At 35.2% G+C, this 22,513-nt stretch overlaps 1 protein-coding gene across 1 annotated transcript in view; it reads right to left on the bottom strand.

Moving 5' to 3' along the window:
- Nucleotides 1–16,395: 16,395 nt before the first annotated feature.
- Spred (Sprouty-related protein with EVH-1 domain) overlaps nt 16,396–22,513 on the bottom strand; it is a 202,054-nt gene continuing 195,936 nt past the window's right edge. The window contains exon 7 of the transcript XR_011329725.1: nt 16,396–16,667. The gene's annotated coding sequence lies outside the window, so the exon portion shown is untranslated. The remainder of the gene's footprint in view (nt 16,668–22,513) is intronic.

Here is a 22,513-nt window from a genome sequence, read left to right as displayed (position 1 = left end):
CGATAGGAGTATGGAATAGTACAGGGTTTTCTCTGATATCAGTAATTTTCACACAGCAAAGATTCGCCATGAGAAGATGCAATCACATTTATCTGCAATAACGAAATGTAAAACTTTCGGTAAAACAAGAATAGACTTTGGACTAAGTGAACAACGCAGGGCGGATGTTTTGAAACACAATGCCGAAGTTGACTAGAATAGAAATAATGAAGCGATATATAGATGTAAGCAAGAGTTACCTTTCAGAAGTCATAATGAACACAGTGAATCAATTAATCGGGAAAACTAATTATATTGAATTCTTGCACGTGTTGTCCAAGTATATCAAATTAGACATACACAAAGTACTAAAATTTTCAAAGGTACATCAAGTCGAATTCAAAATGATATTATTGAAAGTATTAGTGACGTAACTCTAGACATAATAAAGAAAGAAGTAAAAAATGCACCTTTTGTTCCTTTAATGCTGGATGAAATGACGAATATTGCAAAATTATCTCAACTTTCCACTGCCATTTGTTATGTAAAAGAGGGTGAAATTCAGGAGAGGTTTTTAGGTTTTATAGATGTCAGCAATAATTGCTCTGCAGTTGCGTTAAGTGAACTAGTATTTAAAATCCTTTCGAACTTTCAGTGTGAGGACAAGCTTGTAGCTCAAGGATATGACTGGGCTGCAACATTTTCTGCCCATTTAAATGGGTTGCAAACAACTAGTGGAAAAAAATGTCCCAATGCATTTTTCGTCCACTGTTATGCTCATCAGCTTAAACTACTAGTTCTATCGCAATCAGTAATTTATAAAGGAATGTAAAATATTTTTCAGGACAACGGGTGGTTTTTGTTCATTTTTTTTCTCATTCAACAAAGTGTGTAAATGCACTGAATGCATCAGAAGTCAAGAAGAGGTTTCCAACAGTGTCAGTTATGCGTTGGAATTACATTGTGAATTGTGAATGCAGTGCATGAAAATGAGACAGAACTGATGTCACTTTTTGAGCATATTGTTGATGATCCAGAATGCTGGGATATTTAGCATCATTGAAGGATTTCACCTTTTCTTTTCTGTTGGAAATTTTCAGTCATATTTTTGCTCTCACTGATACATTATTCAATATTCTCCACACAAAGACTTCTGATGTAAATTATTGCATAAGAAAAGTGAAAGAGACCACTTCTTTCATTCAAGAATCTCGAAACAATTTTGATGATATGTATGCAACACTAGAAGGAAGTAATATGAATGAGAATGAACCTAGAAAGCACCGTAATGAAGGTGAATTTGACAATCCCAGAATGAGATATTTGCATCTTTACAACGAGATAATTGACACGATAGTTAGCTAAATGGAAAACAGATTGCGTGATTTCGAAGAAATAAAACTCATCGAGCTAACTGATTTGAAAAAGTTTGAATCTTTCAAAACCAGATTTCCCGAAATTTTGTTTATGTCTAAATCAGGCTATAAAAATTTGTTTCATTTCGAAAATTTGCGAAGTGAGTTAGTGGCTTGTTGTAAAGTTCACATAACTGCCTGCGTGTTCCTTCAGAAGACGAGAGCTGCTGCGGTTCTCCCCTCGTATTACGGGCCAGATGTCCACTCACACCCCGCCCCTAGTAACTAGCTCGCGGCGCCGAAAGGTCTCCTCACCACATGGCCCGGCCTGGAGAGAGATGGTCTCGCTGGAAGACACATTCTTTCAGAATACAGGACTTGCTATTTTTCTCCCCTCGTATCAGGAGCCGGATGCCCACCCACACCCCTGCCTCTAGCAACTTGCATATGGCGCCGAGGCGTCTCCTGACCACGTGACCAAGCCAAGAGAGAGAAGAGTCCCACTAAAAGCCACAATGTTGTGGCAGGAATTTGTGAGCGTCATAATGCTCCACGCCAAGGAGGGGAGAAATGGCGCGCATCCTGAGGGTGTATATAAGACGAGGGCAAGGCACCGTAGAGACACTTCATTCGTCGGTCAGAGAACTGCTACCACGCTTTCTCTGCCACGAACAACATTTTGTCTGTCTCAGAGTGTGACTATTCTGTCGGACGTGGTTTTTACCCTCACGGAACAGAAAAACACATCCGGTTCTGTCTCCGCTTCCCCGTCACCACCCCTCTCACCTCTCTAGCTTCTTGCCGCTCATCCCAGCTATCGTAGTTTTCCCTAGTCATCTTGCCATTTTCTTCGCTTTGCTCGACACCCTATACAGGAAAACTGTAATTTTCTATCCCAGATCTCCACTAATCCTACCTCCCCTGCAGAGGTCGGAGTCACGGGCCATGTTTGCGAGCTCGATAGGTGACGGTCCTTAGTTCGAGACTCCCTCTTACTCGCCCTAGTCGTCCCTTTTTTTCGAGCAAGTCTTGTTTCACTTCTTTCCAGGCACTCCCGTTTCCCCTCTCTTTTCTTCTCTTTCGTGAAACTCGTCTAGCACCCTTCTTTCTTTTTTTTTCTTTCCCCACACACTTCTACAATCGTCTCGTTTCTCCTCAGGCACTCCCACCTCATCCCCCCTCAACACTCGGTGCCATTATAAAACGGAACGAGAAACCGTTAAATAACTCCTCACTTATAATTATCTCCGTCCTAGCTTCCCCACATCTTCAAATAGCCTCAATCAAAGTCAAAGGAACAAATATTTCAATATTCAAGATATTCTCAAACGACACTCCCATTTCCCCTACTCACGACCCAGGGGAGGAATTAATTATTGAAATAAATATCTGTATCTGTGACCAGAGTTTCTCCTTTCAACATCGCAAAATCACCCCAACAAACACTTCGGCCCACCTTGTCCCATCACTCCTGTTTCCCCTCTCTACATTTGTGACCACAGCAAGCAGGGAACGTCAACGGAGACTAGCGCACAGCAACTGCCTAGCATCATTCCTTTTCACCCCCCCCCCCAAGCTTCGGCTCACCTTGTCCCATCATACCCGTTTCCCCTCTCTACACCTGGAACTACAGCAAGAAGAGGGGCGTCAATGGAGACCGGCGCACGACAGGCTGTTTATAGGTTGTCAGACTTTTCAAGCAGGAGAGTGACTGAGATAGCAAAGTTTTTGGAAGACACCGAGTTAGGAGAAGAAGCATTTCCAGAAGTTTATAAATTATGCTGCCTAATAGCTACAATTCCAGTGAGCACCTCCACAGCGGAACGTACTTTTTCCAGTTTAAAACGTTTAAAGAGTTACGTACAGAACACCCAGTGTGAAGACAGGCTTTCACGACTTTCACTGTTATCGATTGAAAAGGCTCTATGGAAAAAATTCAAATCCAAAGACATTTTTACAATGATGTCATAGAAAAATTTGGCCGAAAAGGAGAGGAGGAGAATTCAGTTGATGTACAAATGAAGGTGGTAACTGATAAGTCTTATTTTCGTTGTAATACATACTAGCTAACATATTTTTTATATTTCTCCTGTTTATTGTTAAATAGTGTCATGACAGTTCCATTACTGCTGGTCCCCTCTGAAAAATGTCACCACTCGCCACTGCTCAAAGCTGTTCTACTCCATAATAGCAATGTAATGCCTTCTGTTCCTATGGTCTATGCCAGTATGGGAAAAGAGAGTTATAATGTATAGGAACAGTTGCTTCAAGAAATTGAATATTCTACTCACAAATGGAAGATATGTGGAGATTTTAAGATCAATGCCATGAATTTGGGGATGCAGCAAGGCAACACCAAATTCCCTTGTTTCCTATGCGAATGGAACAATCTCATTACAAAAAAGAAACATGGCCTGCACGAAGTTGCAATATAGGAGAAAAAAATTTGCAGAAGCAGAGTCTTGTAGCTTAGGAAGATGTGATACTTCACATTAAACTTGGGCTCATTAAACAATTTGTGAAAGCTATGGATGTAAATGGGAGAGGATTTTCCTATCTTGCAGAAAAATTTCGTCTTTCTCCTGCGAAAGTAAAAGAGGGTGTGTTTGTTGGTCCCCAAATAAGGGAGCTAAAGAGAAACCCAAATTTTGAACAATGTCTGTCAGAAAAACAGAAAAAAGCTTGGACATGTTTAAAAAATGTAACAGACAATTTCCTTGGAAACCACAGATCAAAAGAATACACAGGAATTGTAAAAGAGATGTTGAATCCTTATCACGATATGAGGTGCAATATGTCACTTAAAGTGCATTTCTTACACTCACATCTCAACTACTTTCCAGAGAACTGCGGGGATGTATCAGATGAACATGGCAAGCGATTCCACAAAGACATACAGATCATAGAAAAGCAATATTAGGGAAAGTGGATCCTGCAATGTTGGCTGATTTCTGTTGGTATCTAGTGAGAGAGAGTTCAAATGTTCATAAAAGGTGAATCTGAAGAATCTGTTAACACTATTAAATGGTATCTTTTTTAATTTAATTTACTGTATGTTCATTGTATTTAATCAAAATAACTTATGAAAATATGTTATTCTTATGTTAGTATGGTGTTGGAAGGTTCAATGTTATGTTACAACTGCCAAGACACCATTAACATGAAATGTCAATTCTTTATACGTGTTATATTCATACTAACATCTATCAAAATAGTAAAATTACATGAATAATCATTAGCTGTATAACTCAATAACTATCCTGACAGAAAAAATCCAAGCACAGATCTGAATTCAGCTCAAAAATATCTCTAAGAATCACATACTTTGTGTCCAGAATTTTTTTTTGTAACACAGTGTAATCGAAAGACAAGCAACTTCCACACATTGGAAGGCAAAAAACTTCTCAAAAACTTAGAAGCTGAAGGTGAAATTAGTAAGAAGTTTTGAATCTATGACCCACGATTTTTATGACATGTTCATAGAATATGTAAAGGAATGGAGTTACACCTTTGATAAGTTAACTTGCTTGACATGAACTTCTCTAAAGAAGCTTTATACATTGGAAGATGTACAGAACTCCAAGTTTATGATAAACAAGAAATTTGATTGTTCCATTAATGAAAATACATTATTTAATGAAAATGGATATGTTATGCATCACGTGGGCAGTAGGGTGTTCTGAGAAACAAATTATCTCCTATCAAGCACTGGCAGGGAGTGTTTCAGTATTTTAAATAAGACAGCATATCACTTGAAAACATTAACAAACTGTTGGAATTCTCATTTTGTATTGTGGGAACCAATGCTACTGTAGAGCACATATTCTCCCTTGTGAGTGCAATTTGGACGAAGGAACAAAATCGCATGGACACTGACATGCTGAAAGTTCTAATTACAGTAAAACATCATTTCAGTGACGATAAGTGTGCGTATTTCTTTTACTTCCTTTCGACAAATCGTAAATTTTCACTCAGATACAAGGATCAGCAAAATAAAGTTCGCAGGATCAAGGAGAGGTGGCATCCTTGCCTTCTAGCAATGGTACAGCTGGAAATGTCATTTAAAGGATGAGTAGGCATAAATTATTTTAGTTAAAAAAAAAAATTAAGTGCCCCACTCTTTGGAATTTAAAATCTAGGATCCCTCAATTAGAAGCTGGTATGTTATATGAAGAATATGTAGGCTGTGATGAAATTGTAACATGTGAAGTTTAGACCACAGAACAAAATGTTATGAAGAAAGCTAACATCTGAAGAAGAAGAAGAAGAAGAAGAAGAAGAAGAAGGAAAGAAGAAGGGGAGGAGGAGGAGGACGAAGAAGAAGAAGAAGAAGGGGAGAAGGCAGATGAAGGGATGAGTGAATCCTCAACAACTTTCCTGTCAGCACTGGAGGGTATCAGCAATGCTAGGAAATAATAAGAAAGGTATAATGGTCAAGATTGTTGCAAGTAACGAAAATGTTACAGGAGACAATAAAAAATTATACAATCAAGATTTTCAAAAGGTAGAAAATTGTTTTCTAGATAAAGGGAGTATAAATGATTATTTTTAATAGTCTTACTTACTTACTTACAAATGCCTTTTAAGGAACCCGAAGGTTCACTGCCGCCCTCACATAAGCCCACCATCGGTCCCTATCCTGTGCAAGATTAATCCAGTCTCTATCATCATATCCCACCTCCCTCAAATCCATTTTATTATCCTCCCATCTACGTCTCGGCCTCCATCAAGGTCTTTTTCCCTCCGGTCTCCCAACTAACACTCTATATGCATTTCTAGATTCGCCCATACGTGCTACATGCCCTGCCCATCTCAAACGTCTGGATTTAATGTTCCTAATTATGTCAGGTGAAGAATACAATGCGTGCAGTTCTGCGTTGTGTAACTTTCTCCATTCTCCTGTAACTTCATCCCTCTTAGCCCCAATATTTTCCTAAGCACCTTATTCTCAAACACCCTTAACCTATGTTCCTCTCTCAGAGTGAGAGTCCAAGTTTCACAACCATACAGAACAACCGGTAATATAACTGTTTTATAAGTTCTAACTTTCAGATTTTTTGACAGCAGACTGGATGATAAGAGCTTCTCAACCGAATAATAACACGCATTTCCCATATTTATTCTGCGTTTAATTTCCTCCCGAGTGTCATTTATATTGTTACTGTTGCTCCAAGATATTTGAATTTTTCCACCTCTTCGAAGGATAAATCTCCAATTTTTATATTTCCATTTCGTACAATATTCTGGTCACGAGACATAATCATATACTTTGTCTTTTCGGGATTTACTTCCAAACCTATCGCTTTACTTGCTTCAAGTAAAATTTCCGTGTTTTCCCTAATCGTTTGTGTATTTTCTCCTAATATATTCACGTCATCCGCATAGACAAGAAGCTGATGTAACCTGTTCAATTCCAAACCCTGCCTGTTATCCTGAACTTTCCTAATGGCATATTCTAAAGCGAAGTTAAAAAGTAAAGGTGATAGTGCATCTCCCTGCTTTAGCCCGCAGTGAATTGGAAAAGCATCAGATAGAAACTGACCTATACGGACTCTGCTGTATGTTTCACTGAGACACATTTTAATTAATCGAACTAGTTTCTTGGGAATACCAAATTCAATAAGAATATCATATAATACCTCCCTCTTAACCGAGTCATATGCCTTTTTGAAATCTATGAATAACTGATGTACTGTACCCTTATACTCCCATTTTTTCTCCATTATCTGTCGAATACAAAAAATCTGATCAATAGTCGATCTATTACGCCGAAAACCGCACTGATGATCCCCAATAATTTCATCTATGTACGGAGTTAATCTTCTCAAAAGGATATTGGACAAAATTTTGTACGACGTCAACAAAAGTGATATTCCTCGAAAGTTACTACAGTTGGTTTTGTCCCCCTTCTTAAAAATAGGTACAATTATGGACTCCTTCCATTGTTCTGGTACTCCTTTTCCCAAATAGCAAGTACAAGTTTATAAATTTCGCTATATAATGCACTTCCACCCTCTTGTATTAATTCTGCTGGAATTTGATTGAAACCTGGAGACTTGCACTTTTTCAGATTTTCTATCGCAATTTCGACTTCTGAAAGCATGGGTTCGGGTATAAATGGTTCAGCAGTTTGTATTTCAATTTCGTCCCGATCATTTCTATTTGGCCTATGTACATTTAGTAGTTGCGCAAAATAGTTTTTCCATCTGTTTAGGATTGATGGAGAGTCTGCAAGCAAGTCACCATTCTCATCCTTGATCACGTTTATCCTTGGCTGATATCCGTTCTTAAATTCCTTTATACCCTTATATAAATCTCGAATGTTTTTATTCTTACTATTTGTTTCTACCTCATTCAGTTTTTCCTTCAAGTAACCTCTCTTTTTCTTCCTAAGTGTACGACTTGCTTCCCGTCTTTCATTGAAATAATTATCTCTCTTCTCCTCAACTGGATCCTGTAAGAATTTCAATTTTGCCTGTTTCCTTCTTTCTACTACCATGCAACAATCTTCATCAAACCACGGTTTCTTTTTCTTAGTTTCATAATAACCTATGCTCTGCTCAGCTGCAATTTTGATACTATCTCTGATATTTTCCCACACGCTATTAACATCTAATTCTTTCTCAACTTCGTCGGAACTTTCTAAAGTGGCAAACCTATTCGAAATTTCGACCTGATAATTTTGCTTAGCTTCCTCGTCCTTTAATTTCAAAATATTGAATTTAGTAATATTAACTTGTTGCTCTACTCGCTTGGCTACTGATAATCTTTCTCTTAATTCTCCAATCACCAAATAATGGAGTTAATAGTGATATATTATTTCTTTATACAGTAAAATGCCAGTATAACTCGAGGGGGTGCTGTAATTATTTTCGTTAAGTGAAATTTCGTTAAACCGAAAATTGATTAAATTTGCCTACAAACTGTATACCATATTACGGAATACCAGACGCTGTGTCTGGGTTAGGTTATACTGTATATCCATACTATATTGCAACTTCAATAAGAGTCAGTACAATAGCTCTAATGATAATTGTGTATAGGCCTATTCAGCAACTGAATAATTATTCTTGCATATTTTACAATATTTTTCATTCATCATGGCCTTGTTGGGACCAAAAATTAAGTTTTACAGAGCAAAAAGTACATTGAACAGGATTACATAGGTTAGGTATTGTTATATTTACAGCCATCTTGTCGAATTGATTTCTCGAAATATTAGTTTTGAGATTGATACAGTAATACCACAGTCACGAAGCTTGAGGTGATTTTTTTGCATTTCTCGTGATGCTCCAAGCAGTCAGTAACTGAGAGTACTAGGAACAATAGACTGTTGAATAGTAGCAATCCTAGTGGCTAGCAAGTAAAGTTCAACTGTCATTGGATGCATAAGTATTCCCTACGTATTGAGCTTCGTGACTATGTACTAGACCAGTGATGTCAACGAGAGCGTAAACAGCCCAGAGCATGATCAGAGCAGGTACAAGTCATTGGTGAACACAAGGGTTGTACATTACACATTGACAAAGAAGTTGTTCAGTAAGTTTCAGGCTGACTAGACTCTTGACTTCATATGGAAGTGAAAGATGAGGTGATGCTCTTTGTTGGTTTGTGGAAATTATTTAGTTACAAAGACAAGCAGTGTCGAACGCCTAAAATTATTAGGTCATCTACAGAATGATATAATATTCAAATTAGTTTGTTTTTATTGATATTAAATAGTAGTAAATGTATGTGAAGATGTATTGTAGAGCTTCTTCCTCACAGCATTGTATTTATGTTCACAGAATAAAGTACAGGGGCGATTTCTCAGGGCATGCTATGCTTGCTGCGCAAGCCCAATATTTTCGTAGAATGTGTATTTCTCAAAATGGGATTACGTATATTAAAATTCATTTTGATTTTTGGAACATTGTATAAGCGTAATACCATCTGCAGGTTGCACACCGCAAGTATCGCAAAGCTTGCTCGTTTCTCGGATCTACAGGAAAGACATAGAAATAGCGAGAATATGATGCGCACGCAAGTGCCTTTCTCCTTAGTCCGTCCTAGGCGCATGCTTCTGTTATGTGTTGTTTGAAGCTCTGATCCGAGAGCTACACCAACAACTATTTAACGTTACACAGAGCAGTATTGACAGCGGGAATGTGCTCTGATTTGCGAGTGCAATGTAATTGCATGAGCGGAATGCATACGTTAGCTGCTGCATGTATGATTAATTCTTAAACATTAATTTGAAGTATTGCAATGAGTTCGGAATTGTGTGTTATTGAAACCTTATTATTAAATCCATTTTCCCGAAGAGCTATTCAAGAGAAGACAGACATTATAGAGAATATGTGCACTCGTTCAGTGCAGCTCAATACAACAATATGCATTAGTTGGCAGGGTCGAAAAAAACTAAATAAACTGTTTTGTTGGCCATGTTTGTTATATTATATCGAACTTCTACATCTGATAAGCGAATATGATCCATGAATCACAATGATTTCATAATTATAAAGTAAATTATTTAGGCTATGTGGGTCTGATTATTTTTTTTAATTATGAATTATTATAACCTCCCATCTTCCCCTATGAATAAAAGAGCAAGACTAACTTTTGTGATTAGCATTCGCCCCCTGATAAAGTACAAACAAAAGTGTGTGCTGCTAATGGCGTAGACTCGTTACATGTCAGTTACGATTTGTGTCTATAAATTGTACAGATTTTCGTAGGTCTACATAAATTCTCAGCTTGACGATGTTTCTTACCATTACAATATCCTTTGGTAACCCAAGAAAAAGTTCTGTCTAGGTACTTTAAATTGCGTGAATATTTATCAGAATTCATAATAAAAAAATAGAGACAGTCCACAACTAGTTGACTCTACATGGATCGAGGAACTTAACTTTCTGAGGATATATTCAAGCATCTGAACGTTTTGAATTCGAGATCGCAAGGAAAGAATCAATTAATTTATGTCTACAGATATTAAAAGCTTTCAGGTGAAGATTTCATTGTGGATGTCATAGATTTCACAGCACAATTTTTATAATTTCAACGCTTTCAGTGATTGAACTCCTGCTCAACAGTGTAAAATACTTTAATGTTTTAAAAAATCTCTGGGAAGAGTTCCATAGACGATTTAAAGATATTAATCTGCTCCAGCCCAAGTTGGATTTGTTTTGTGATCCTTACTCATCAAATCCAGAAAATATACCAACACAGTTACAATTGAATACCTGAATTGACAAACATACCAAGTCCAAAATTGACCGAATTCGATTTTTAACCTAACAAGTTGTGCTTTACAGAGGCTATCATTCTGTAAAAAAGAATATCCCAAGTCCGACTCTAAGCCTGTGTTTTGGATCATACTAATATTTATTTCAATACTCATAATGCAAGCCTCTATAGTTTCTTTGCGGTCCTGAAAAATTTACTTCAATGGACTTGGAATGTTAGCCAATTCTGTCTTCCATTAGAAATTATTTTGCTGCAGGAAACAACATTTCACCGGACATACGAAGGCAGTGTCAGCAAAAAGCAGAAAACACACTTCTGAATTATGTGAGAAGTCAGGAATTTAAATTTGTTTCTAGAAGTGTGATGCCGCACATATAAGTAGTATATGATTATTTAACAGTTAATAACAATAATTAGGCTAATTATAGACCTCATTATGTAAAACTGCTTAAGTTAAAGAGCTCATCATCATCTTCACTTCATGGTTTAGGCTTAGTGCCTGTTCCGTCTTCACATTTTATTCAGTTCCACCTCTTCCTAGGACGTCCAACATCTCTTTTGCCTTTAGGTTGGTATTGTTGTATCAGTGCTGGAATTCTTTCATTATCCATTCGAGACAGGTGTTCTTTCCACTTTCCTTTATAATCTTCAACTTTATCGTTTATGTTGTATATATTTAATTCTTTACGGATATCCTCATTTCTTATCAGATCCCTTCTTGTACATCCCTTTACTCTGCGAAGAAACCTCATCTCTGCAGCCTGTAATTTACTTTTATCTCGTTCTTTAATTATCCATGATTCGCTTCCATATGTCAACACAGGTACTGCCATAGTTTTATAGAACTTTAGTTTAGTTTCTTTTCTAGTTTTATTTTTTAGTGTTCTATTTATTGTTCCGCATATCCACTGAAATTTGCTTATTTTGTTGTCAATATCTCTATCTACATCATAAGTTATGTTACAACCTAAATAATCAAAATGAGATACTTGTTCTATTGGCTTATTATCAACTATTATTTTTGTACGAATTGGAAATTTACCACTGTGGGCCATTACTTTAGTTTTATGAGTTGATATGCTCAAATTATAGTCTTCTTTTCCTAGTAGGTGTAGTTTGTGAATGGCATATTGCAATTTTTCTTCACTGTCTTGTATTAATGTTACATCATCGGCAAACATTAGAATATTTAAAAATCTATCTTTACTAATCTTTATACCTGGATTCACCTCCATTTTCCATTTTTTAATTAAGTCATCTAGATATATGTTGAAGAGACTAGGTGATAGGCTACAACCTTGTCTGAGTCCTTGATTTATTCTTATTTCTTCTGTTTTCGATGTTCCTGTGTTTATTATTATCTTTGTATCTGTGTAGAGGCATTTTATTATTTCTATCAAATGTGGAGGGTAACCTTTATTATACATTATTTTCCATAATATGGATCGTTCTACACAATCAAAAGCTTTATCGAAGTCAACGAAAGCTATATGCGTTTCTAGATTGACTTCTCGTCGTTTCTCTAAAATTCTCTTTATACTAAAAATATTGTCACTGCATGAGCGCCCTTTTCTAAAACCCATCTGCTCTTCTTCTAGATTCACTTCAGATATCATTTTTAGGCGATTATTAATTATTTTAGCATATATTTTATAAGTAGTAAGTTAAAGAGATGCTATGTTTATTATTTGTTAAATCCTACTATTTTATAATTGCATTTATTACAGAGGTACATGCTGCAAAACATGCTTTTATTTCTTGTATGAGCGTAACATATTATCTATTACTGAAGAGGAGTTTAATTCATCTTGCAGTGGTAGGCCAATAGAGTTCACTTTGCTCATCCCTTCTTTTTCAGCACTACTGCCTGCAGAATAGATTCACTGGAACCTGTGAGCGCTTGGTAGCACGTAGAGTCTATAACGTGCTCTAACCTTGACATCCCTGTACTAGACTGTGGTAATACGTATTATTTTAACAGTTTGACTTACCCTATGTAGTGAAGAATAAACCACTTATACGCAGCACTGTCCACTTCTTCATTAGCGACACATCTTACTTCTTTCTTTGAGGTCCAAGGACATCAGATTCAACACTTTTCTCAACTTTTACTCTTGAGAAACGTTGAAAATGTCGATCCACTTATGCCATATTTTCTTGCGACTTCGCTTTTCTCCTCTCCTCTATCTATTTCTTCAATGATTTTTCTTTTCTCGTCTAGCGAAAACTGCTGTTGTATTTTTTTCTGCCATACCTGCTTCTTAACTTCTTTCCTCAACAACGTTTAGGAACAAACTGCCTTTGAAAGTTCGATTTTATTAAACCGTTACATTTAAATATAAATTCAAACCACTACAATCTTGTCTATGGAAGTGCATTCAGAAAACTCACTGAAACCAAGGGTGACCAATGCCTAGCAATAACTCATTTATTTTAAGTAATTTTAATTGCTTATTAGGCCTAATTTTGTTAAAATAGCAATTTTTTTTCGTAGCGGGATGAATTAGTATTATTACGTTAAACTGAATATTTCGTTACTTATGCGTTCCTTAAACTGAACATTTTTTACATGTACTGTAAATTAATAGTATTATGGCTGGAACTAAAAAATTATTTCGTTATTCTGAAAAATTCGTAATTACGGCATTTGTAATAGCGGCATTTCACTGTAGTAGCAGTTGGAATACCTAGTTTCTTACATACATCAACAAGCAATTTAGAGATTATTCCTCTAGCACCAATTACAAGACCAATAACTTCAAAGTCACGGAGATTACATTTCTGTTATTAGCAAACCAGTATTTTGGGAAGTTAAAATGTTTGTATTGTACTTATTTCTATATCCTGTTAATATAATATTACTTGAAAGTGTGTAGTATCAAAACCTAAGTCAATTTAAATTTATTTTACATTTTTTCTTAATGTATTCACTTCAAGTAGTCCTTCCAAATACGTAGTTCAGTTTCATTGTGTTTGAGAACATTAAATTTATTCCTAACCTTGCAGAAAGTATAACTTCAAGGGAATTACCGTACTTCATCGCATAATGGTCGCACCATTATTTATAGACATGCTGATGACTTTAAAATTTTACCGCATAACTGTAGCACAGATATATCTGTGTATCATGTACAAGGATTATTTAAAAAACCGAGCAACTTGGCTCAGACAGCATTTGAGACATATTCGGGAGGTGCCGAGTTCAAACCCTGTGGCCAGCCAATCTGACTGAGGTTTTTCATGGTTTTCCTCAGTCATGACGGCAAATTCTGGATTGAAAATTTACATACCATGCATGATTCATCACTAAGGAGCGGATTCCTATGTAATTAAATATTATTTTTGCGTGTGATAAAAAACAATTAACAAAGTTAAAAATTCCGAACATGAAGTTTCAAGTTTAAAACCCAAATTTTATTTCACATAAAAACACATATTTTCACAAAAAAATTATGTAAACACATATTTTCAGGAAATGTATTATAAACACATAAATCTTGGAGTTCTTTTACTTAAATAATTTTTTTACTAGAACTTTGAAACATTTTAAAACCAAATCAATTATGTAACTCAGAAGTATGTTATCTTTTTAAGAATTCTTGGTTGCTTCATGTTTCTAAGCGCTGTGTGGTGTATCCGTGATCCATTTTTGTAATAGTATCACCACAAGTTCTGAGAACTGCTAACAACATATCAGTGTTATTATTACTTACTTACTTACAAATGGCTTTTAAGGAACCCGAAGGTTCATTGCCGCCCTCACATAAGCCTGCCATCGGTCCCTATCCTGTGCAAGATTAATCCAGTCTCTATCATCACACCCCACCTCCCTCAAATCCATTTTAATATTATCCTCCCATCTACGTCTCGGCCTCCCTAAAGGTAGAGAATAAATTAACCATGGACAAGGAGGAGAGATCTTGCAACACATAATTAGGAATGTTTATTGTTGCTGAAGATGATTTCAATCCACGCTTTGTGAAACAGATTAAGAGTTTGGGTATGAACATTATTTAATTTAAACAAATCTCTCACCTCTCGCTCATGTCAATCAAGTAAAGCAATACATCTTGTTGTGATTCCGTGTTATCGGGCTTCGTCAATCGATATCCTTCAAGATATACTGAAAGATGGTTGTTTAAAAAACGATTTGGCTTTCCTATTAGCAAATCTAAGCTTTTTGTGTGACACCATAGAAAAAAAACTCGAGACACCCAAAAACCTGTTGTCTGAAACAGGGAGGTGCGTGCCGTGGAAATTAAACTAGACTTGCTACCAGGTTCAGAAGTACAAGTACTAAGGGACAAATTCCAGACTTGTTTGGGAAAAACAGTGGATATAAAAAAAATGTAAAAAGTTCCTCAAGTATTGGAGGATGTGCCTGTAGGTGAAATTGACGGTGTTTGTGTTTGTGACATTCCTCTCTTTAAATATGCACGTCTGATGTCCTGTGATGTGGAAAGATCGTTTTCACAGTATACGTCGTTGTTCATAGATAATCGGCATGTATTTGTGATGGAGAATATGGAGATGACCTTTTTGTTCACTGCAATTCTCGGCCAACTACTAGCACTCAAGTGTGGTTGGTGAGTGCCTAGTAACATTTTTTTTCCAAGCTAAGTAAGGTATTTTTGTCATATTAAAAAAAATATATTTTTTTTTTATTTTTTAGCAAATATTTTCGTACTTTTAGCACATAAAAAATAAATATATTTACATTTTTTACCACATAAAAATCCGCTCCCTATTCATCACTGCCTCAATCACCATTATCATAAACATTAATAAAATTCTAAAATCAGTTGCATGAACACAAGCCATCTACAACACACAACAGAAAACAGAAACTTAACAATAGTAATAATGGCCTACTAGTATGCCCACAGATCCTAACACATGATATGATCACAGACGTTAAAGTGTGTAGGCCTATAAATATATATATTTAAAAATAACATACTATCACGCTCAAGGACGAATGTCTGATAAACAGTGTAGTGGCAGCCGAGGAAAGTGAATGGAATAGGGGGTGCAAGATGTTAGCACCATGCCAATAGCCATAAATGTCTTCAGTTCAGTTGAATTGTTAGTTCTGAGTGGTGGTTATTTATGAGTGTTCAAATACTTTTTTTAGACCTAAACCAAGGCAATCATCTTTCCGTGGACTGGTCCAGCAGTCAGATAATAGCGACTTCAGTGTATCAGATGTACCGATACATGTGACTCTACAATACTGTGAATGTTAATGGGATGTTATGTACATAGTAGTGTTAGTTATGAAATCAATAAAAAAGTATTTTTAATTCAATAATACCACAGTAATTTTAATTTTTAAAAGTATTATTCACGTTATGGTTCCAGCATCTCACACTAGTACCAGTTTCCCTCCTTATCTCTCCTTCCTCTTTTGCTACAAATCACGCAATTTGGCCCTGCTTGCTCGCACACGCTCCCGTTATATGGAAGCTGACACGATCAATCATTACCATTTTAATTTATTCTTCACATAATGGTCACACTGTATATTTTCACACCAAGGAAAAAAGAGCATTAAAATGCGACTATTATGCAATGAAATATGGTGCTAAGGGATAAAGTAAACTTTGGTTGGTTGCCAACACATAGAAAAATTGTGCTTAAAGAGTTAATTTGCAAAGCTCCTATATCGATACATTTTGATATTGGAAAATCAATAGAAATTCAGTGTGGTGCCTCTCAAAATGATCTTGGTTACAGTATGTTGCAAGAGTATAAACTTGTTTGAGTCGTATATTTTAAGAGAGACTAGAAAAAGGTATTCTCAAATTGAAAAAGAATTACTTGGTATAGTAAGTGCTATATCCACATGTCATAATTATATTTATGGTAAACACGTAGATATTATTACAAATCACAAAATCACAAGCAACTAGTAGCAATGTGTAACAAAGGTGATGGTGGTGGTGGCGTTGTTTTCCAATGGCTGCTTTTGGGCTCATTTAACAAATTTTGTTTCTTGCCTCCCAGTAAAGAGCACTCAAATTTCTGCACTGCTATGCTTCTTTCTTCAGTTGGTCCATTGAAGCAGATGTTCTTTGTTCACTGATGATCAATGTGGTAACAAAGCTGTATAAAAGATAAAATCACAGAAATTGCAAAGCATGATTCTGAAACTGTTAAAGTATGATTTGTCAGTCAAATATCTCCCTGGAAAATACATGTACATAGCTGATCTACTCTCTAGATCTTTTAATAAAAATTGTGTATTTAATGATAAAACCATTAAAGAAGCAGTGTGTTCTGTTGCTAAAATAATGCAGTTAAGTGAATCTAGAAAATAAGAATTTCAAAAGTTCACTTCTAAAGATGTAGTATTGAATAAAGTAATACAGCAGGATGTCTAGTTGCCTGATTATAAATGTTTGAATGATGCCATTAGGTATTATTATAGGCAAAGGGACAATTTCCAAGTGTTGAAGACGGGCGATTATTTAATGAAGACAGAATTATTGTAGGTACCACTCAAACTCAAACTGAGAACAGAAATGTTGAGAATATTACATGAACCACATTTAGGAATCATAAAAACTAAGGTTAGGGCTAGGCAATTATTACCGTATTTGCCAGCGTTTATTTAGGGAAAAAAATTATCACTGAATATTATAATAAATTTACAGTATTTCAAATATAAATTAATATGTACATCTACTTCCATTAAATACCTAATCTAACTATGAAAGAATATCTTTTAATCTTCTTCGTCAAAACCAAGAAACTCATCTCCAAAGCAAAATGAAGAGCCACTTGATTCTTCTTCTAAATACGAATCTGGGTCCTTAAACAACAAATTGTCCTCTGTTCCATCCAGTGCATTACCAATGCCACCCTTCTTGAATGATTTATCCACTGTCTTAGTTTTCACAGCACCCATAAAGCTTTGAGTCATTCACAAACTCAGTAACAACATACACTCTGTTTTCAGACCCATCTTCAAAGGAAAGAGTGTCTTATACACCAGCAAATACGGTATATTGGCCAAGTATGAATAATTATATGGGACATTTATGTGCTCTATTTGTGAGAAATATCAATTATCAAATTGTAAAGAACTATTGTTAAGTCATGAAATACATGATTTACCATTTGAAAAAAAATAGGACTGGACATTTGTTCATTTGTTGGCTCAAATTATTTAGTAGTGGCACTACGAAAGTCATTGACAAGTTTAAAATAATTTTCAGGATTCCTGGAATTCCCAAGATAATTTCAGACAATATCCCCTGTATAAGATGTTTGTGTTACATTGTCAGAGTACAGAAATACTCCTATTATTAATCTAGGGTACTAACCAGCTCAGTTATTATTTAGCAGACAATTGAAAACTAAATTACCAATTACCAAATCGTTGCTAAAACAAGTTATAAGAGTTGATGATCAAAGAGAAAAATGGAACTGCTAATACTCAGTTAAAATCAATTATATTATAACAGCAATAGTAAGGAAAGGACAGAATTTCCACTGAATGATAAAAGTCTGTTACAGAAAACGTCACTGGGAAAGAGTTCAAGTAAGTTAATTGATAAATGCAATACTCTCAGATCTCATTGCCAGACATCAATATGGTAATGAATATAGAAGGAATACTATACATTTCAAGACAGGAAAAACTGGACGATTTCACTAAACTTAATAATTTTAGTGACCAAAACACTGTGGAAAACAATGATAATACAGTGAATTTCAATAGTAGAAGTAACAATTTACATAATTTTGGAAGTAATTTTAGTGGTGATACATCAAATTAATAAATATAACTACAATTAACGTAAGCATCGGTCAAAGAATATGAAGGTCAAATGATGACCAGCCCACAACTTGAATAGATAGGACCCAAAGTATAAGTTACAATAAATTGTATTTGTTAATTTTTACTTGTAAGAAGGGAGATGTTGTATATCAATGTAAATAATATTTATGTATAGTAATGACAATTGTTTAAGAACACTGTTATGGTAGTCAAGTTAAACAAGCTAATAGAAGTTTCAAATACATAAATCGGATTTTTTTTTCCAATTCTTGTGATTCTTTTAAGATACCAATCAATGTAAGTACACTTGGTCTAAATGAAACTAGCCGGCATCTGAGAGACAAAGTTCGAATCGGGTATTTCTGTGAGTGCTCGGGACAGCCAGGCTTTAATCAAAAGATTGTGTATATTCTTGTAGTAGTTATAATGGGGAACACAACTATTGATCACTCAAATCTTATGAGAAAATAATTCATATACAAGATTTAAAACAGACAGATCGCTCAGAGTGTTTCAACAGTGAATATTGTAACACAAACACTATATATAACAGGTTCTCAAGTGGAGTATGATTATTGCTCATTACAATGTGGTTCTTACTGCAGTAGTACTCTTAGCGTAGTGGTAGAGCATTAGCAAAGTGTTCGTGAGGTTGCAAGTTCAGAACTTCGTGGAGCCACTAAACTTTTTTTTTTTAATGCATCAGTGAAAATATAGCAGGTTTTCGTAATTTGTTTAATCTTAGAATACTTTTCGCTTTATTATTTTTTTTTATGTTATTAGGAAACTTTTGACGCTAGATCGAAGTAACACTAAAGACGATAATTAGAGGCTTTCATATTAAAATGCTGTGTTAAGTATTTTATTAATCCCTGCTGCTTTATACTCTATTACCTAAGGAACATTCAGTGAATATGTTGATGGTTAAATAACTGACAATACTTAATTTGCAAGTTGTGCTACAGGGAATGATTACTATACTAACCTAAATCCGTGATCATTAGGGCCTAAACATAGTAATTGTAAACAAGAAGAAAAACCATAATTCTGATGACAAAATATATCCCGATTTTCTGGAATTTTCACCAATTTTGTAATTATCTGCATGTAACATGAACTAACAAGCAAAATTATTTGACTATGTTACACTAAAACGTGTTGTAAAAAATAAATGAAAGGACAAAACAAAAAATTCACTACAGAGATTCGAACTCGAGCTACCTGCATAGAAGTTAAGTAACTTTGGAGTTAACGAAAGTGGTGCACAGAGCTTTATGGCAGTGAACTGCGCATTCACCCGAAGGGACTTAGAAAATTTTAACTGCTCAAGAGGCCGGACAGTTTCATTTTGACCAAGTGTACTTGGTGAGTAAATGCATTAAAAATAAAAGTGTGGATAAATGACTTTAAAATGTCGATTTTTCATCATGAAAACCATTTTGTAACCTGTAAAATGTAACTAAAGCATGAATTTCGAGGACGATTATGTTCACTGTTACACTTTTACTGTGTTATACTACTTTTGACCAATAAAACAGTACAGAACGATGTGTTTCAACCAATCATGGCGGCTTATCCTACAATTTTTATCACCTCCCTAGCATTTCTTTTTTTTACCACCTCCCTAGTATTTGTTTGTTTTTATCACCTCCCTATTATTTGTTTCTTGTTTGCAAACATTGTACTTTGAATAACTGTACCTTTTAAAATGATTCATGTTTATTTCATCATACTTAATTAAAACTTTTCTATCATTTATCTTGTTTATATTATTTAGATTATGTTATAGCTTCTGCTGTATGAGATTATGAACAGTGACGTATCAGAGGTTGTTTAATATAATACACTGATCACTGAAGTGGAATGCAACTGTTTTAATAAAAATGAAACTGAATCAACAAAGCCTTCAAGACTAGTAATTGTTCACAGAGTTCAATGAAGGTTGTATAGTTGGCATAACTGGTAACAAGAGAACAGCTCATCATAACAAACTACTGCCATCTAGCAGAATATTTGTAATGATGAGATGGTAAAATAATATATTTTCAAGACAGTTTAGTATTTTAGTAAGTCAGTTAATATTTTATTGTACTGGAGTACTTTTGTTTCTTCTAATCTTTATATACTTCCTTCTAATCATGTAATAGTCAATCCCACTAGAGTTTTGATTTTCTCTAGATAAATCAAACAACCTCTAGTACGATTACTGTACATAAAATTTGGCCAACTAACAAAATATGTGCAAAAAAAATGGGTTTGTTCTCGAAAAATGACCAAAATTTCACACATATACTCCCTTCATGGTGCTATTCTTAAACATGCTGAAAATTTTGTTAGCACTTCCTGTAAACAAGTCCCCTAACACTGAGATATTTTTTTTTACATCAAGAGCAATCTACATACTACAACTAGGTTAAAAAAATTTCTGAATGCATGATAATTAATACAGAAGCTGTACATTTGTTTCAAAGAAAAGTGATTTCATTTCTCAAAAGCAGTGATAACTGCATTGCAAAGGTTCTCTTCTACTCTGATAAGCTGTACAATACAAGAAAAGAAAAAAAAAATCTGCAATATAATTATGTCATCATGAGTGAAACAACAGAGTGGACGCAGAGTGTAACTTCATGCTGCAGCTTATGATAAATTAGTCTGTAACAGTTTGAGAGAAAGAGTCAAATGTCTTGCAGCCAGGGAAAGTCTTCAGGGTCCTTACGAAAATCGTATAACGACACTTCTCCAAATGAAGTAAGTCAAACTTCCCAACAATTCATTTTTTTTTACATCATGAATGCATCAATGAAAAAAACTATCCAAAATTCCATTAACCACTTCCCTGATTAGCCCGAGTTAACTCGTTTGAGTCCCATTTTCGCTGCTAAGGATTATATCCCGAATACATACGTTTCCATCTTTCCATTAACCTTTTCCTCACTAGATGGCTACAGAAGTTAGTGATATTGCTATATCTGGTGGTGTTTTTTGTACTTCTTCCTTGAGAGTGGAATTTTATGCTCATATAGCATTCACACACAGTAGTGAGTAGATGCTAGTTAGTTTTGGCAGTTTCTGTTTGTGTTTAGTGTTTTTTGTGCTGTTTTGTGTAAAGATGGATCAAGTTAGTGATTCCGAAACTTTTAATCAGGAATATATTCCTGTAGAAGATTAGGAAATGAAACATCGGTATCAGAAGACAAAGTTATATATCAACAAACAAATTCAGATCAGTTGATGTCGCGTCTTTTCGACAGTGGTTTGGATAGAAGACATTTCCGAGGTCCCCATTCACTGAAATTTTAACATTGTTTCTGATAACAATAATTCTCAATTTTTTTAATTATTCTTTAATAATGACCTCATCTACATTATATTCGAGGAGACGATTTGGCATGCTAATAAGTGTTCACAGAATCCTGAAAATAATTCGTGGCAGCCTACTACAGACTCTGAAATACGTGTACTTTTGGGCATAGTGATATTGCAGAACATTATTCACAAACCTGAAGAACAGATGTACTGGTACAAATATTCAATGACTGCTACACCATTCTTCCCAAAACGTTCATATAGGAGACCAGATACTACTGTCCAGAATAAAATGTGCCACTGTGCGTAATACCCTGCTTTCGAGTCTGTCACACGATAAGCAACATTTAATGCCTTGATAACAGCACTGGTATTGTACCTCATAAATTAATCCATAAAAAAAAAACATAAGTTGGTAAATAGTTCAGGAGAAAATCAAAGTGGGACAACTACCAGAGCTGGAATCAAGGTGCACGAGATAACTCGGGATAATAATTCAGGTATGAATGTATGTCTATTTCATAGTGATTTTTTAGGTATGTAAGAAAATTAGTGATGTACAGTGATTCTGCAATATTAAATGACCTCTTTACGAAAATAAAAAAAATATGACACTTTTTTTTTCACAAAACTGGTAAAATATATAGTAAGGGAAGAGGTTAATTAGAAGCAAAAGCAATTGGCGGAATAGACCAACTTCACTACATCATTTTGCTATCAGCAAGTCATACTGAAATCAAGGTCAAAGAATATTCAATGAGTAATAAATACGAATTGAAAAAAAGACTCGACAACTCTAACAATGGATGAAGTGACTGGATTTGTGACATGTGAATATAACCAGCAGCAGTGATTGGTT

The sequence above is a fragment of the Periplaneta americana genome, chromosome 16, assembly GCF_040183065.1.
Source record: "Periplaneta americana isolate PAMFEO1 chromosome 16, P.americana_PAMFEO1_priV1, whole genome shotgun sequence".
NCBI lineage: Eukaryota > Metazoa > Arthropoda > Insecta > Blattodea > Blattidae > Periplaneta > Periplaneta americana.
This window is presented reverse-complemented; position numbering and strand designations above follow the sequence as displayed.